Source organism: Triturus cristatus, chromosome 3_1, assembly GCF_964204655.1.
Source record: "Triturus cristatus chromosome 3_1, aTriCri1.1, whole genome shotgun sequence".
Classification (NCBI taxonomy): domain Eukaryota; kingdom Metazoa; phylum Chordata; class Amphibia; order Caudata; family Salamandridae; genus Triturus; species Triturus cristatus.
This window is the reverse complement of record NC_140583.1, coordinates 886,222,822-886,240,010: the sequence shown is the minus strand read 5'-3', so window position 1 is coordinate 886,240,010 and position 17,189 is coordinate 886,222,822.

Here is a 17,189-nt window from a genome sequence, read left to right as displayed (position 1 = left end):
TTCTAAGGTTTTTTAAATGCTAATTCCTAACTATAACGTCTGTAAAACCTATGGTTTTTTCATTGAATTTCGAAGGTTTTTTAAATGTTAATTACATATTTTTATATTTATAAAACCTATAATTTTTCTATTTTTTTTTTGTAATATTTTGGAACTCTATTATCCTTTTTTAAAATTTTACAAATTATGTAATTTTTTATATCTTCCCCAAAAATATGCATATCTATTTTTTGTTGTTTTTTTGAGAAAACTGGACTCTCGTTCCGGTAGTGTACCAAGCTTGATCAGCACGCAAATCCTATCTGCCATATTGCAAAACTCGTAAAGGATGCGCATTTTATATACGACGGCTTCGTGGCACCGCTTCCCACCTAACATCATATACATATAAGGTCGCGCCAGCTGCTAGTTTGGTATGCGATGGGTGCGCGGTACCAAGCTGCACGTTACATCATATATGTATGGGGTCGCGCCAGCTGCACGTTCCGTATGCGACGAGTGCACGCTGCCAGGCCCTGTGTTACGTCACAGACGTATGGTGTCGTGCCGGGTACGCCATTTCCTCGTTTTTTTTTATGTCTCAAAACTAAATCTAAATAAGTTTAAAGTGTATACAAGAGCAAGCGATAATCTAAAATATTTTAAATATTTATATATTTCTAACTGTAATAAACTTATATTATGGTAAATATATTTTCTCAAAAACACGTCGGGTGCAGCCTCCTTGCGCGCTCGGTGGGCGATTGCCATGTGACCTTAAAAAAAAGCATTTGATTGGTTCATAACATTTCCCATCGTAACAGTTGGTGGACCTCACCCATTTTAGTCATTCTCTCTACAGTGTTTGATGAGAGACACCTCTTATGCTTAGAGAGCTTTTTTGAAAAGTTTTTTGTTGTGTACACATATCTTATAGTACACACAACATGCAACGATCATCTTGATCAATATTCATACTCTGTACAGTAGCCTTCCACGTGTGATGGCCATGCATCTGAAACGTTACATCAATAAATAAATGTGTGTTACACGTTGCCCCTGGTGTGTGTGTGTGCACATTATTGTGCTGCCTTTTGGCCTGGGTATTGGTGGCTCGTAGGGGTATCATCAGCCACGGGCAGAGTGCACATCCTAGATCACATGTGACAAACAGTAAAGAGTAATGTGTAGATTTGTGTTGCAGTGTGCTCTGTTTTCAGGCTTTACCAGTATAGTAGTGTGTCATATGTGAGACTTTCAGAATCACGTTTGACATGCATTGCTTGACTGTAATGAGCGTTATCACTGTGTATGACATAGCCTTACTGCTGATCCTCCCTCCATCCCAGCACATTCACATGTGTGCGCTTCGCGATAGCAACACTTTCAATAATACCGCACACCATTGACATGTGTGTCTGCGCATATCCACAAGCTTGACAACGACATGTGATGTTGTCCATTCAATCTTTTCGGACAGCATCTCATTAGCGATAGTTGCCGCCCTCCCGGTACATACTACATTAATGTAAATTGCAGATTGTGCGACGTCAAAACTGCAACAGGGACACACACATAAGTACACTTCCTGCCCAGGCAGGAACTGAACAATGGCCAGGTCCCCGGAATAATTATTCACACCCCTGCGCTGGCCTGGAGTACGCAAGTACAGCCACTTTGCGTATGTATAAATAGGATAACGACAATGTCACTTGTCCCAGTTCTTCCACATTGCCTCAGGTGATATGGCTGCATCCACCTCGCATATCACAAAGCGCAATAAAAAAAAAGGGATCCATGAAGTGTACATCATTCTGGAAATCAAAACTAGATCTGAATTGTGAACCCTGCTGGCCGTCGTGTTTGGACACACACCAATGACAGCAGGTGAGCAGTGGGGCCTGGGTGCACAGAAGCTGCAATTGAGCGCTGTGTGGCGGGAGGGGTGGGATGCATTAGCCTGGGTGCACAGGTGTGAACAAGCGATGTTGGCATGCATAATGATGTGATCTCTGACCTCATTCAGTCACATCTCTGTCTCCTTTTAAGGACCTGCTGGACCGTACCGTAGGCCTGAGCCAGCGGGCAGCGCTGCCCTACAGACACGTGGCGTTGGCTTTTGGGGCACTGTAGTGAGCTGATTATTAAGTGTACATGCACACAGGCTTGCGCCACTGCATTGCACGCGCACATTATGCTTCTAGCATGCGCTCTGATCCTTTGTATGTGAACGTTGACATAACATATTATTATTTAACCTTGTGTATTCTCGTGCACTCCAACTCCTCTTTGAACCACGATTACCACTAACAGTTGGTAGATCGTACTTCAAGAAGGAAGGATGCACTCAACTGGTGTTCTCTATTAGGCTTGAAATAAACCTTCATTTACCTCAAGAGTGTTTCCAGCATTATATTATTTTCAGTCACTGGGTTAGTGGCACCAAAATCGGCGGAGTGGATCCTCAGCCCGTGATGAGGCCCTGGGCATTCTGACACCTTCCATCGTGGTATCAAGACATTGTCCCCGACCGCAGACCTGCTGTGCGACTCTGAGAGAGGCACCCCGGAGATGGAGCTTGCACCGGCACGTCGTTGGACACGCCAGTTGTTGCCGGTGAGCAGTGAATCCTCGGTGCGCAGGAGCTGCAATTGAGCACAGTGCGGGGGAAGGGGCTGGGGTGCAACAGCCTGGGTGCACAGGTGCAGGCAAGTGATGTTGCCGTAGATAATAATGTAATCTCTGGCCTCATTCATATCTCTGTTTCATTTTAAGGACTTGCTGGACCGCACTCTTTCTCGCAGACCCCAGCGTCCCAGACAGATGGGTGACGGAAGGTGAACAGTGAGGGCTGGGTGCAGTAGGCCGACACTCTGTCTCCTCCTCCCTCTGTTCTTTTGACTCTCCCTCCCCTTCTCCCTTCCACCCACTCGCTCTCTGTCCCATTCTCATTTTCTTCCTTTCATTCTGACTACCTTTCTTTTTCTCTTGGACATGGCACAATTACTTATGTTTCTATTTTGTCTTGCAGGTTTTGTATGCTGCTTCTGGAGGAGTCCCACCCACTTATTTCATGTTTTACTGTTGTTTGTTCGAATAAAGTTGCACTTCCATTTATTTGTGTTGTTTTAATAAAAGTTATTTTTTTTACCAATAAATAAGTGAGTGTATGGGTCTTGTTTTTCTGACAACACTTGTCTGTAGTTTATTGTGGAAATCGGCGGTTGATAGGAGGTTATGAGGGAAAACATTTGCAATTTTGCAGTGCACCTACCAAATATAAACCAACAGACTATTACATAAATGAAGCCTAGGTAATTCTACAACTGCAAGGGTTCTACGAGTGTATCACTTTATAATACCATGAGTACTGCCCCTGTGATTACAGAAGCAATAAGGCACTGCCTAGGGCAACCGAGGCTTCAGGGACTGGCGACGCCCACACTGCATATTTAAGTAAAGTCCCGGAGGGTGGCGATCCCAGGACTTGAGTTGGCCTCGAATCCCCTCGAACAATTACTAAAGAATACCCGGGGAGGTGGCAATCCCCTAGGCTGTGAAACGTCTCTGTGCCCTCCCGCGCCTAATTTACATGTGAGATTAAGGTACCCAGTGCTGCAGAGATCCCACAATATAATAATAGGATTGACCCCGGAACATTACTCACCAGGGGGCTCATTTAAATGAACGGGTGGGACCCTGCTTCATTTTTTTTCTTCAATTTTTACCATCCGGATCCGCTTTATTGAAGCGATACAAGGTTTTCCTCCTCTCGCTTCAATGAGGCAAACAAGAATTTGCTATCACAGGGTGGAACCCACGCTACTGCCCTGTAATAGCAAACATAAATGTCCCACGGATGCACACCCCAGGACATAGTATGAGCAGCGCCTGGGAGGTGGCGCTCCATAGGGCCATGATGCATTGGTTACTGCATAACTACAGAATTAGTATAAACACATACTAACACTACTTGCACACATGTTGTATAGTGACCAGAGTGTAGTGAAGAGGCAGAGGAAGTCCAAAATCCCAAAATTTAAATCCTACCAGAGGTCGGATGACATAGTTCGATGAGCCGACGACCCTGGGATGAGTAAAAACAGCTTCACAAAGAAAACGGGTCTTCAGCAGAACGCAAGGAAGCTCAAAATATTGGTGAGTGCTGCCTTCTTTTTACCTTCTGTCGCTCGTTGCCAAATTTATGTAGTGAAGAGGCAGACAGCAGTGGATCCGATAAGTAGATTTATTGCAGGAAAATAAGACAGCTTAAACAGCCACCAACAGGAGCAGACAGCAAGGAAACTGTCTTCTCCAGCACCATGTACAAACTCCCTAAGATTCCCCTCATGACAGCCCTACATTCTAACATTACATACTTACATTCTAGTAGCATTACATACTAACATTCTACTATGACTTACATTGGAATACTACGCAGAGCACATGACTTTACAGCAATGAGCTCATGGTTTCATCCACGAGTCTTAAGACCGGTAGGGGTGAGTAGTTCGCTTCCCACTCCATGTATTTTATAAACGCAAACTAACACTACTTCCACAGGTATGCTACAGCGCCCAGAGCACATCACTTTACAGCAATGAGCTCACGGTTTAATCCCCGAGTCTTCAGACCAGTAGGGGTGAGTAATTCGCTTTCCACTCCCTGTATAGTATAAACGAATACTAACACTACTTACACAGTTATACTACAGCGGCCAGTATGCTACAGCGCCCAAAGCACATCACTTTACAGCAATCAGCTCGGTTTGATCCCCGAGTCTTTACACCGGTAGGCGTGAGTACTTTGCTTCCTACGTCCGATATAGTATAAACGTACGGTAGAGGTCAGTAGTTCGCTTCCCACTCCCTGTATGGAATAAATGCCTACTAACACTACTTGCACAGGTATGCTACAAAGACCAGAGCACATCACTTTACAGCAATGAGCTCATGGTTTAGGCTCTCGGTTTCAGACCCAAGTGTAGCAGCATCTCATCTCAGCACCATGTCACTCTGAGCAACACTGCAGTCACTCCTACAGACCGGTAGGAGTGACTACTTCGCTTCACACTCACCCACAGAGGTTACAGTGCTTCTATCCTCCTGTTTCCTACTGTTTGCCCTTTTTTCCCCTTACTCATTTCAACGGAATCCCAAAATGGCTGCCAACACTTCCTAGTTGCAACAGCTCGCAGCCAATAAGTAGCAAGCTCGTGCTCATAACGCCTCAGCCAGATGGCAGAATTCCCAAATATTGATATCTGCAAATTTCGATATTTCTCCAAAACTACTGAACTGATTTACACTAAATAAACAAAAGCGTGCTTTCTAGACCAAGACCCTTCTCCCTGCCAAATTTGGGGTAATACCGTTCACCCGTTAGACCTGTAGCCTTGTCTAAAGTTTCCTATGGAAATTGCATGGAGAAAACATGGTTTGGGACCCCCCCTTTTTTCTCAGACCCCCTTGATGAATCACCCCCAAACTTTCAACATAGGAGCTGTTATGAACAAAGAATTAGTTTTGAAACTTTCATGAAGATTCATCAAACAACACCAAAGTTATAAGCAAAACAAAAAATGTTCTTCCTATGGAAACTTGGTCCTAACTATAAATACCTACTGGTGACCGCCAGTAGGTAATATATATTTATATTCACTAAAAAAACATCGGTTTCAGGCATGTTATAATTAGAAATTAGCATTTAAAAACCCATTGAAATTCACTGAAAAAACCATAGGTTTCAGGGACGTTATAGTTAGTTGGACATTTCACTCGTACAAAAACCATAGAAATTCCCCTGTTATAGTTAGTTCGGCTAACTATAACTCGCGCCCCCGTAATGCACTGTTGATGAAGTCACATATTACATAATTCATGACATGGTCAGTGACCTCACTGATGACATCACTGATGACATCTCAAATGACATCACTGATGACATCACTGATGACATCATCCAGTGACTGTGTGTGTCTGTAAAGTTTAAATGTGTTTTATATATATGCCAAGGTGTCTTGAAGAATGAGTGGGTGTATAAGTGTCTGGATGAAGGATTTAGTAGGTGCGTGACTGATTGTAAAAGTTAATGATTAAATGTGTCTTTCTGAGTGCATGGGTTAGTGACTAAACTGTCTGAATGTGTGTATCAGTATGTCTGTTGTTGTGTAAGCTGCTGCATGTGTTGGTAAGTAGCTACATGAGTGTCTATATGGGTTATTGATTGGTTGCCTGAGTATTTGTATGGGGGACTGTGTGTGCGTGTGGGTGGGTGGGAGGTGTGTGACTCTGTGCATAGATGTGTGAGTGGTTGATTCACTGGGTGTATGGGTTCAAGAGTGCATGTGGAAAAATCTGTATGGGTGGGTGAGTGTGTGTATGGGTGTGTTAGTGATAGACTGGATGTCTCAGTGGTACATATTCAAGTAACTACATATGTAAAAGGCAGTGTTTGTGACAGTTGGAGTATATAAATGAATATACGTGAGAGTCAGTGATTGTGAGAGTGGCTGTATGGATGAGTGTGTACTGGTATCAGTGATTGTATAAGAGAGTAAGTATGTGTTAGTATATGTTTGAATAAGTGAGGTGTTGTGTGTATAACTGTGTAGGTGAGGAAATGGGAGTGTGATTGATTCTTTGCATGTCTGACTAGGTGTGTGAGTAACTCGATGGATGAGTGGCGGTGGGTGAGTGTTTGTATAGGTGTATGAGTGCATATGATAGTGTTGTGTTGATGAGTGACTGTATGTATGAGTGATTGTAAGGGTGAATGAGTGGATGTGTGTAGACCTACGAATCAGTGAGTGCGTATGTAGTAACTGGTATTGGTGTGTCGATGGTTTCGAAAATGGTAGTCTGTATTTTACAGTGGGTGTATCAAAGGTTATAATAGAGTGTGAGGAGGTGCATCAGATTTTGACGTGGATGATGTCATCAGTGATGTCATCAGTGATGTCATTTGAGATGTCATCAGTGATGTCACTGACCATGTCATGAATGATGTAATATGTGACATCATCAGCAGTGCATTGCAGGGGCGTGAGTTATAGTTAGCTGAACTAACTAAAACAGGGGAATTTCTATGGTTTTTTACGAGTGAAATGTACAACTAACTATAATTTCTAAGATTTTTTAAATGCTAATTTCTAAGTATAACGTGCCTGAAACCTATGGTTTTTTCAGTGAATTTCAATGTTTTTTTAAATGCTAATTTCTAACTATGCCTACAAAGGTAGGACATGTGAAGAAAGAGGAAGAAAAATGCAGAAAGAAGCAAGACAAATGCTGAAAGAGTCAACAGAAGTCCAGAAAGATGAACAAAAGTGCAGGAAGAAGCAAGAGATGTGCAGAAAGAACCAACAGAGGAGCAGAAAGTCCTCCTGTGTCCCCAACTTTTTGCTGACGAGTACTGGTGGTAACTGACTCTGACTAACCAGGACCGGAACCAGTGCTATGCTAAAAGACACTTAGAATACAGTGAAAACACCTACATACACTAGGGAACACTATGCGTTGGGGTACCCCTGTGATTAGCATGGCCTCCTCTGTATTTGTCATGAGTTAGTGCCTGGGTCATTGTATGAGTACAGGGGTACTGAGTGGATGATTAGAGTACTGCAAGGAGAGTGCATGGTGAATTTATAAGTGCTTGGGTTTTGGCGGAGTGATTGGATAAGTACTTGGTGCTGGCTGGGTGACTGATTGGAGTAGTGCATGGGTAGTGACAAGGAGATAGCTGGACTGCATCAATAGTGCTCAGGAGATTGTAGCAGTGCATGTGCTAGTGCCTGGGTCATTGCATGAGTACATGGGTAGTGACTGGATGATTAGAGTGCTGCAAGGGCAGTGCATGGTGATTTTATAACTGCCTGGGTTTTGGCGGAGTGATTGGATATGTACATGATGCTGGATGGGTGATTTGAGGAGTGCATGGGTCGTGACAGAGGGATTTCTGGACTGCGTGGGTACAACCTAGGTAATTGGAGGAGTGAATCAGTACTGTGTAGGTGGTTAGAGGTCTGCATGGGTAGTGCACAGGGGATTGTAGCAGTGCATGTGTTAGTGCCTGGGTCATTCCATGAGTACATGGGTACTGACTGGAAGATTAGAGTATTGCAAGGAGAGTGCATGGTGAATTTATAAGTGCTTGGGTTTTGGTGGAGTAATTGGATAAGTACATGGTGCTGGCTGGGTGATTGAAAGAGAGCATACAGGACAATGGCTGGACTGCATGGGTAGTGCTCAGAGGATTGTAGCAGTGCATGTGTTAGGGCCTGGGTCATTGCATAAGTACATGGGTAGTGACTGGATGATTAGAGTGCTACAAGGAGAGTGCATGGTGAATTTATAGGTGCTTGGGTTTTGGTGGTGTTGCAGGGATTCTGCTTATACACAGAACTATGCTTAGAACCCCAGGACCTCAGTGAATTGTGGTGTACCAGAAACTCACCTCAGAACCCAGAACCCAGTATCCGGCTAGCATAAGTGTCCCATTCGTTATCCGAGATTTAGCTCGGCGGTCCCAATGAAAAGACAACCCAGAACACGCGACTCAGTACATACTCAGGAATGGTGGGAATCGGAAATACCTGTTCGTATATTATTCTCACATCAGTCCACAACAATAATCAACAGAGACACGGTGTAAATAAAAAGAGTTTATTTTTATAGACCACGTGTCCTAAGATGCAGTACTTTGGCTAATACAAGCAGACAAATGATTAATATCAAAACCAGCAACATAGTTACAATACCATAGAATATAAACGGGGTAATCATATTATAATGACAGTGGATACTACCACCTTCCCTTTACTAAGAAGCTAATATTATTATTATGCTAATAGAAGGTCTCTTAGGCTTGAATAGGGGACCCCATACCTCAAAGATCAGCTTAGTGAAATCACATCACAGGAGCATCAGGAGTCTTCTCGCAGGAAGGCTCGTCTTCGGTCTGAATAATAAACATGATGTCTGTGATATTAAAAGCACCAACTTTCAGGTATGTGCAGCTGCGCGTGTGTTATGGCTAAATAGTGGGTCGATCAACCTAGAGTGGAAAACATGCATTGTGTAATAATCCAGACTGTTTGTCACACCATGTACAGACCAAGGTCGCTGCGCAGAGCTTGGGATGGTAACAACAGATTGCTCTCGTGTGAAGCAAGTCTCGAGTCAGCAGTTTATTTAAGAAATAACATGTAAATGCAGTGTCGTGTGCAAAAGCAGAAAGATGGCATTCTAACATCTAACGTGGTTATGCTAACTTAACAATGTATGTGCGTATTCAGGAAGAACTCACTACACGCCCCCTTGATCGAAGCACTATTTAATAGGCAAGAAAAGAGAGAACGCAGAGTTCAGTGTCGTCAGAGCAGAACAAGGCGTAACCAATGCAGAGTTTCAGAATGCGCCAAAGTCCGAAACTACAAAAATATAAACCAGTGTTGTTTAATAAAAAAATGGAAGTAAAAAAAAACTCAAAACGACCATCAGGAAAAAAAGAGAAAGAAAAGAAGAAATGTTGCGCTAGGGTGCTGTCCAGTAGCACAGGCGCAAAGGACGACTGTCCAGTTAATCCATGAATGTATAGGCAGCATATGTGGCCACTGCTTCCAACAAAAAATCGTTTGCAGGTCCACTGAAAGTCTCAGCCATCCAATCCATCAACGAAAAGGAACATACGTGTTCTTCAACCATCGGAGCCTCTAGCACGATCAGAGGGCACCCGGAATGTTCCTCCAAATAGCTCATAGCCAAGAAGTTGTAGGCAGCTGTTGAGATGTCCCAATTACCCAGGATACCATGCGCCGCACCACAGGCCATAATCCGGACACCAGAACAGGCCAACTCGTGAGACACTAAGGGCCTCATCAGTCGATCGAAATCCGGCACCGGAGACACCAGGTTGGTCAAGCACAAATCCAAAGGCCATTCAAAGGGACAATCCAGGCAGTGAAATACAGGCTGCACGCAGGTGAAGTAGGAATACCTGAAGGACAATCCATATGCCAGGCTTAAGGTCGCCAACGGCAGAGTTCCATAAAAGTCAAGCATCCTATCACGAAGAAGATGCAGGCGGGACAGGCGCTCGTGTGGCACAGAAGGAGCAGCCATTCCGTAGTATGAAAAGTAAAAGCAGCACACCTGCCACCAGCGCCAGAAGCAGCGGAACACCTCCAAAGATGCCCGAGAAAAGTGAATGAAAAAATGCCGGAATCACACCAAAAATAGTTTGGAAAGAGGTCACGAGACCCGAGCCCACAAGTTTAAAAAAATGAGCCAGGCCGGTCGTGGACGAGGCATTAAAAATAGTTTGGATCAAAGTGCCGAAATGTAGGGGGAGGTCAGTATTCAGAAGCGCCTGTACCTCAGTGCGCGTATTAGCAACGTGAAGGACAAATGTTTCACGAGAGGAAGTCAATGGCACCTCTTTTTGGGACAATAGAGCTCTTATTCTGCTCAACTTGTTGAACTCTGCTTTCAAGGTTGGAATCGAAGGCCAGATAGAAACATCCAGCCGCCCATGCGGGGGTGGAAAGAGAACATTATTGCAGCAGACAACTTTCTGCGAGACAGTTACTATGTACGGGATTCCCACTAACATCCCGCAGCAAGCTTCATTATTCAAAATTAAATAACTACCGTTTGCAAGCAGCGTGAAAGAAGGCGTAATCACAGGCACTGGGATACCTCGTAGGACGCAGGCCAAGTTCGGTGCTTGTACATTGCATGCGCCGTGTAACTGTATGTGCCTACATACCAAGGAATGGTCTGGTGTCGTGGTACATTCCTCGCCTTTCAAATAAACCTCAGTTCCATCCCTCGTACATCTATACGTAAAGGGGAGGGACCAAACCTCATGTATGAAAGCGGTACCCAGCGGTTCATATCTACCCAAAGCATAATGTTTCATACAAGACGAAAACTTAAAAAGTGCGAAAGGGAGAGTTATCAATCCGTGTACTAACCACGTAGCTGAATTGATCTCCGCGACAGAAAAAGGCAACGGTTCTAACTTTTCAATATGTAACAATGAATATGTAGCATCCTTCATGGACATAAATCGCTGCTTGTCAGTAAGGTTAAAGGGAAGGAATAACGATGTAGTGTTCAGATAGTCCCAAGGGACTCTCCCTGCCTTTAACGTCTGCAATGTCCATGCAAACTGCATAACAGAACGCAACTGGTTTTGACCATGATATAACACAGACATATCATCATGCACAATATCAACAACAGAAGAAACAATATTATCTAATGTATAAATCCTAGAAGAGAGAGTGCTAATGCTATTATCTATAACGGCTAAAACCTTCTCCATGTTTGCTTGGTCAATAGCTCTCAATCTGGAAGCCGCCTCAATCTGCGACAACTTCCAGACTTCGTTGTAAATAGCATACGCCCACCTTTTGGTTCTGCCACCCACAGGACCCTTAACAAAATCATTCAAATCTATTTTGTCATGTAATTGTGATAAATGAACTTTGACAGACGCCAAGGTGGAATGTCGCAGCCAAGATTGACATAACTTGCCCACAGAGTATGTAGTTACAGTATGTGACGACTCAAACCGAGGGTCTACGCGTTCCCGAGTATACCCCGGTTTCAGTCCCAGAAAACGACGTTGACAGGTGTCTGAACTGCTTTGCCAAACTAACCAACCCTCACTATTAAATTTCGAAATATTAAAAGATGTATTTGAAACTAAGGATTGCAAAGCAGTAAGGGATAGATCTGTGTGGTTATCCCAATTGGGATAAGCGCCCAAATCCGGCACCGAAGGGGACTTTAATTGTTTAGAAGTAGCCAATCCAAAACAGGTGGTCTGGAAAATAGATGAATTTAGAAACAAAATATGATTTGGTATAAGACAGGCACGATGTAAAGCCTCTGTACCCTGAACCTGCCACGGTCTGGAACCCCAAACCGATTTTAGATCAATAGTAGCCTTCCATAGATCATAACCTTTGATTGACAACTCGTCCATAAAGGACTTGGAATAAAGCAACTTTGTGTGTGTCAGGCGAACCTTTGCGGCAGGCTCAGGCAGCACCTTAAAATAAAACGCTGCCGGGTTGGAAACACTGAAATCGGTAAAATAAGAATACTTGTTAACTAGTGTTTCTGAACTTCCGAATGCGGGAGTAGGACAGTGTTCCCATTGGGTAAAATTTACAAAATTTCTAAATGTATTTGCTTTATGCAGGAAGTGATTGCCATAATGTTGAAAACAATACTGTTCCGCATAATTAGCCGCATTTTCATATAAATCGTCAGCATCAAAAGCGGCATAATATTTCAAATCAGAAAACAGTGATTCAATGGCGTGTACATCCCAATCATCAGAACGTATGTTCTGCCTAACCACATCACCCATAGAAACACGAAATACATTAGGTACATTAATGACCTCTGTAGGCCCATGAATTTGGAATTTAACAGCATCCCATGCGATTCCATCCAAGACGGGCCAGGCAGTAATATTCACAAAAGTCTGGTCCCTTTTCATGATGTGGGACGAGGAGTGGGGGGCCAAAGTTCCATTGATAAGTCTAATTGTCGATCTCTCACTCAGATAGTGGCCATCCACAAGACGGAAAAAAACTATTACAAATCCAATTGACATAAACAAAAAAATAGTAAAAAGCATCAACCAGATGTATGTCCAAGGGGTAATCAAAAAATGTCTCTTAAACCAGCTGAAAAAAACAGCAATGTTTGATGGGGGGTTTGAGGGTAACGAGTTAGTGTCAAAGGAAAAACGGGACTGGCCAAGTGCTGTAGATTGTAAAACAGGCGAGGGACCACGTGTAGGATAAGCATACTCAGTCTCTTCGGGCAAACCACCAGCCGATGGTATCAACAAGGGATCAGTAACAGATTGCATCTCGATGGCAACCTCAGGCAAGGTGTTAGAAGCAAGAGCCAACATTGAATTTCTTTGCATCGTCTGGCAGGAAACTGCTGGAGTCAGACTAAGAAGTATCGGCCACTCGCTGAAGTTTGACATTGTCAATAGAGATGTACCTGTTTTCTTTGCGACCAGGAAGTGGAGGTAAAACGACTGTCCTTGTACCCTGCACTCCAAGCACTGGAACTGGTGCACGATAAGAGGGGCCAAACTCCTTCTTGTTCTCCACCTTCTCACGGACCAGGTCTCCAACTCGGGGTAGCCAGCCGACTACCGGAACCTGAACTTCAGCTTCAGATGTGGAGGGCAAATGTTCCTTCGAAAGAGTGTCTCTGGCTTCTTGTAGAGTCTGTAAAACAGCACAGTGATCATCTACGTCAAAGGGTGCGGTCGACGCCGCAATGTCTAGACCCTCAAGGTCTGGGACAAACATTCTGATCCCGAAGAGCATCATGTACGGGGTCCGCCCACCCAGAGACCTTCTAGGGAGATTATTAAGTGCACGTTGGACGTTATACAAATGGGCTAGCCAGTTCCGGCCTGTGCCTAAAACACGTGCTGTCAATGATTGCTTTAAGTCACGGTTCATTCGCTCCACCACACTATTACCCTCAGGTCGGTAGGGGGACGAAAATTTGACTAGGACCCCCAAATTTCTCATAGCCTCCTTGTAAGCCTTAGAGGCGAACGCAGGACCCTGATCAGAATGGAAGGTACCACACGCAAAAGTTCCCACAAAGACACGCAAATCCCTGATGACAGTCCGCGAGTCAGCACTCCTTTGTGGCCATACCCATAGAAAACGTGTGCACGAATCCACTGCAACCAAGATGTACTTGTACGCAGTATCAGAGGAAAAAGGACCGCAGTGATCTAAATAAACACAACCAAATGGCTTATTAGAGATGAACAGCTGTGTCTGTGGTGGCCGCGCAACAGTAGAAGGTTTAATCTGTTGGCAAATGTCACAATCAAGAACATAAGCACGCGCTTGTTTATATAAACCAAACCACCAGTAACGTTGTTGTAGCAGAGATATTGTAGCTGACACACCGGCGTGGGCAGACGCCAACCCCTCATGTGCAGCCAAGATCAGTGCTGGCCTGCAGTCCGCGTTGGGAATGATTCTGTCACCAACGTCGTTAATCCTCACTAATGGGACATTATCAGGACTTAAATGGTAAATGTAACGAGAAGGAAAACCCTTCGGGTAATCGCCTCCCTTTTCTGTAGCAGCAATAGCTGCCAAGATGTCATCATCAATCTTACTTTTTGATCTGGTAACTGCTGCCACTAAGTATGTAGCCACTGCTGTTTTTGCTGCCTCGTCAGCCAAGCTGTTGCCGACAGCATGGACACCAAGTCTTTGGTGACCAAGAGTGTGAATAACATTCACGAGAGGGAGACGGTCTTTAAAGTCTGCCACTCGAACCCAAAGCGTTTTATGCTTAATTGTGCTACCTTTTGTGTCTCGATAATCATTCTGAGACCAGAAATGTAAATTGTCATTATAGGACTGGACACAGTAGAAGGAGTCACTCACTATAAGAGTAGTGACCCGGGGATCAGCAAACTCCAGTGCAAGCACTAGAGCCCGGAGCTCCGCCAATTGCGCGGTACAATCACCCAATGACTGCGTATGCACTGCATCAGATTGGAATTCACCATTTACGAATGTACCTACGACAATAGCGCAAGCCGCTGAGTAAGCGTGCTTCGATCCAATCGCGGGCTGCGCAGACCCGTCAGTGTATATGACACAATGGTATTCTTCGAGCGGGCGCAAAGACAGAGGTGCCGGATGAACGAATTCATACTGCAAGAACTCTTGAGTCTGTAATGAGGCATCAAAGATGTAGGTGACGTCTGGCGACGTCAGTGTTGTGGCCCATTGTATCCACCGAGGATGCAAAGCTTTAGAATTCGGTACACTTGCCTTTGTCGCTGCTTCTAAGGCAGGATAGGGTGTTACAACCAGAATCTGTTTCCCATGTGACAGTGCGCGTTCTTTAAGGATCGCCATCTGTACAGCAGTCAGAACTTTTTCGACCGCGGAAAAACGTAATTCAGCAGAGGTGTACAAGTGGGATTTGTACGCAATGGGGACGGTATCGCCCTCATTAAACGTCAAATACGTGAAACCCACGGCGCCTGGCACTATTCGTATTACCAGGTTAGTGCGGTTATCACGTGTCAGCAAATATTGTGAAGCAAGAAGGTCAGCCTGTAAAGACTGTAAAATTTTAGAATGTTCCAGCTGCCAGCTAGACTTCGAAAATGTAGGTTGTACCAAGGCGTAAAGTGGCTTGATACGCTGGGCATAATCAGGAATGTACGTACGGCCGAAATTCAGAAAGCCCAGCAAAGATTGTAATTTCTTTAGTGTCGTAGGCGCACTCAAGCATGCGCACTTCTCCAGAAAGTGGGGAGCTAACCCCTTTCCTTCATTATTGAGCTCGTAGCCCAAAAACAACACCGTATATTCCGCGATGTGAGACTTCGCAAAATTGAATTTGTAGCCATAGTCAGCAAAACTCACTATAATATTGTCGACTCGAGACAGATGTGGCAACAGCTCATCATCCGTGAGGTAGATATCGTCAACATAGGAGTATGCCTCGGGGTCTATTCTTTCTAAGAGAGAAACCACGCGAGCGGAAAAGACTCCAGGGCTATTTTTATACCCCATGGCTAATCTGGTAAACTGTTTTTGTTTTCCGCCCGAAGTAAACGCTGTCCACTGGCTACTCAGTGTGGACAGGTTATGGCTAAAAAAGCCATTGGAAATGTCAAGTGTCGTTTTAAATCTTTTACGCACGAGACTGTCGACTAGAGCCGAGCTATGTGTATTTTGTACCGCGCAGGTCCGGCAATGGGAGTTTAGGTGCCGGTAATCCAAAACTAAACGGTACGAGCCGTCAGGCTTCGCTACAGTGAATAAAGGGTTATTCATAGGGGACACACAAGTTTCAATCACACCCTGATATTCCAATTGTTCAAGGATCGCCGCGACGTGGGGTCTAGCTTCACGACGCATGGGATATTGGGGCTGAGGCTGGGGCATAGACCGTAATGGAATCTCATGGCAGGGGGACAATCGGTCCCAACCCACCTGAGTACGATACACCGCTGGCGCAAGCGCCAGCGCCCACTCTCCAGCGTACATTTCAGCCTGGTCCTTAGGCACTGTGTGCGCAAAGGACGGGAGGATTTTCTCCTCCCCTTTAGGAGCTTCCAAAATGAAGGCTGGGGGCCAATCTGCCTCCGCTAGGAGGATATCATAGGTGGTGGTCAGATTATCCCAAAAAATCCCTTTTATAGTACGTTGTATGTCACCCTCTATTAATAAGACTATTTCATAAAGTCTGTCAGGGGGAGCCACTCTGGTGTCAGCTGTTTCAACAGTAACCAATACATCAGTTGCTGTCGCCGCCAGAAATGGACGCAGAGCTTGACGGACTATGGTAATTTCCGCCGCGCTGTCCAGTAGCGTCAGCGCCCATGTCCTGTTCCGAAGCTGTGTCCGCACTATCTGAGGCATACTTTGCCGTCAGAGCCGCCACTTTCTTCTTCTGAAACGGGGGTCTTTGTCGAGCAAATTCGTCCTGCTTGCCTTTTCCCTCAGTCTGTCGAGGTTGGTCACGCTGTTGTGGAGCACCCCGACCTTTGCCACCGCCTCCGCCACCGGACTGTGTAGCCGATGTTTCCTGTGAAGAACGAGGAGAACGCGGTTCAGAAACCTGAAATCTATCAGGAGACTTAATAGTAGCACGATCGCGAAGATCATAAGTGCGTTCACTACTTGACTGTACGGGAGAGGCAGGCCGAGAGCCCTGTTTCTGCTGCTGCTTTCCCTGTTGTTTTGACCGCCAATTTTGTTTTTGAAAAGCTGGCCGGCCATCCTTACCAGGAGTTTCTGCCTTACCTTGCTGCTTAGAATCGGGAGTTTTGATCACGGGCTTAACTCCTAAAGAGCTACGACCCAAATCTCGATATGCCTCAGAGATTATTTTTGCAAATTCCTGCGGTTTGTCCTCTTCAGCAACTTTCTTCAGTTCATTACGAACCTGAAAGTGCAACGCATCACCCTTAAGGTTTCCCATTATCATGGTAGCCACCAGGCCAAAATCTCTGAGGAGCCGCATCCCCAATTCTATCGCAGACTCCGCTCCATGGTCCTCTTGAACCTGTTTAATAATGGAGGGCAGCTGTAACATAGACGGAGTGCCAAAGCACTGCGCGTACGTTGCAGCAAAAATCTTACCCCAGGACACACAATCATCCATATGGGG